Genomic DNA, 2,500 nt, shown 5'->3' with positions numbered 1-2,500 from the left:
GGTAGAGAGAGAGATAAGTAAGTCATTCATTACTTTCTCTCTCTCTCTCTTCCTCTCTCTCTCTTCCTCTCCCTGTCTTCTTTCGTCCTTTCTTTCCTTCTGCACTTCGCATTTTTCTCTCTTGCGTCTTTCCTTTTCTTTCTCACTTCGTCTATGACGACATCAGCTTTTATTGCGTCATTCTCTGACCAGACGATGCAGTTTCACAAACTACCATTTCTGGAGAACCGCAAGAAACATTTGTCATGACGACCATTTTTCTCCAGTTTCAAGAACTTCCTGTCCCCGCCGCAACTTCCAGCTTCTTCAAATGGTGGTTGTGGGGTCTCGCTGGTGACAGTGACGGGGACAGTCGAAGGGCCACGTCCGAGAATCTTTGCACAAGGTTTCGTATTAACTAGAATATATATGTATCAGTGTGTGTGTGTGTGTATGTGTATGTGTGTGTATACATAATGCATATGTATACACAATATATACATACATACATACATACACATATATATATATGTATATATATATATATATATATATATATATATATATATATATATATTTATATAATGGGCATTACTACAGAAAAATAATGCCACACACTGGACTTCTCAAAATAACCACATTAATACCGAAAATTCTTGTAAAAGAGTTTTATCCCTTTTTGAATATATATATATATGTATATATATATATATATATATATATATATATATATATATATATATATATATATATATATATATATATATATATATATATATATTAAAGGTACGAAGCTGCGCATTAGCAATTGGTGATTGATGAAGGATTGGGGACCTTCTATGTTTGTCTCCCGTCCGGTTTTACACTCAATATATATTATATTGTGTGCTTATTTACCATACATTTTTCATTCATTACATACCCATACACAAACGCACACAGTCATACAACTACACACGCGCGCGCGCGCACGCACGCATAAGATCGATTAGACTGTTAGGAAATGTCGATCTGATGGAGTGAGTTTGCTAATGTATAGAACAAACGTTTGATCACTGGAAACAAATTATCTGCACAGGTTGAGCAAGAAGCTACGAAACACTCTCTCACACACACACACCGCATCACACCACATCACACCACACACGCACACATATACATAAACACATTATATATATATATATATATATATATATATATATATATATCGTCCACGAGAGATGTTATCTAAAGACGAATACCGAAGTTACTGGGAGTAAAAGTCAATGGTGTATATACATTAAATAAGATACATAGACGGCTCTCTCTCTCTCATTATATATATATTGTCCATATATATACAAATGGTTGTGTGTGTGTATGCTGTGTGTTTGTGTGTGTGAGTTTGCGTATGTGGATGAAGATGTGAGTGTGTCTGCTTTTTCAGTATAAACATGTCTTGCTAATATAATTAGTGTTGAGCAATAAAACGTCAGATGAGATTTTAATCTATTTTTTTCTAAAATGTTAAGAAGCAACTAGACTGGTCTGTTGTGATGACCTATTGACCTATGGCGAGAATTGACCACTAAGAATATTTACACACTGGGATATTGTGAAGTGCTTGTTTCATTTGTCTGGTTATTTATAAGTTTAATTTTGTAATTTTGTAATTCGTTTATTTTACATTTTGTTAAAGATTTCTTTTCTGCTGTTACGCTTTCTTTCTCGACCGCTAAATGGTACCTGTGGTTTGTTTTTATGTTTTCAATGTACTGAGATATTATATTCTGTGGAACATGATTCAGTTTAGCAAGCACTATCAATTTTAATGAATGAATTAATTTATCATTTTATCATTGAAGCTTTAACAAAGTTATAAATTTATAATCAAAAATGTAAGTGCATCATTATACTACTGATTAGAGGAGTTATGACTTCATGCTTAATATAAGAACATGTGTGTGTGCATGTGTGTGTATTTGTGTATTCATATGCGTATGTGTATATATACATATGTATATATGTACGTTTACATACATAGATATGTGTGTGTGTATTTCATTTGTTCAACTATAAAATCTATTCCTGCATATAATTTTAGGCTAACGTAGTTCATTATTTTAAATAACCGATCTATATGATCTATAACATTTAATTCAGTTTTTTAATCCCTGTAATTAACTGGATTGATATAACGTTTCTAGATATTGGGCGCTAATTAAAACTAAGAAGTAACTCTATTTCAAAATATAACTTGCCATTGCTTTCTTTCATCGCTTTAAAATATTCGACCTACGAAATTGAATTTAGATTTTAATTCCAATAATTCAAGCTTGTGTGATATAAGTTTTCTTTGAATTGAACACCAATTATATTTTGGCATGTCTAAATTGTGAACCAGCTAGACTTTATCTCAATCTGTAATTCCCTATATTTCGTAATCAATTTTATCATACACTTATTTTCTTAATATTATTGCTTTAATGTTCTACGTATTCTAACTTCAACTAACTTCATTGAACTTCTCTGTCTCAGACTG

At 31.9% G+C, this 2,500-nt stretch overlaps 1 long non-coding RNA gene across 3 annotated transcripts in view; it reads left to right on the top strand.

The window, feature by feature from the left end:
• Nucleotides 1-177: 177 nt before the first annotated feature.
• Nucleotides 178-2,500, top strand: part of LOC149131053 (uncharacterized) — a 33,796-nt gene continuing 31,473 nt past the window's right edge. For all 3 annotated transcript variants that reach the window (XR_016238333.1, XR_016238334.1, XR_016238332.1), the window contains exon 1: nucleotides 178-385. This is a non-coding gene — a long non-coding RNA (uncharacterized LOC149131053). The remainder of the gene's footprint in view (nucleotides 386-2,500) is intronic.

The sequence above is a fragment of the Octopus bimaculoides genome, chromosome 25 (assembly GCF_046866305.1).
Source record: "Octopus bimaculoides isolate indiv1 chromosome 25, ASM4686630v1, whole genome shotgun sequence".
NCBI classification, from domain to species: domain Eukaryota; kingdom Metazoa; phylum Mollusca; class Cephalopoda; order Octopoda; family Octopodidae; genus Octopus; species Octopus bimaculoides.
The sequence above is the reverse complement of the archived record's forward strand: the minus strand, read 5'-3'. Positions and strand labels throughout refer to the sequence as shown.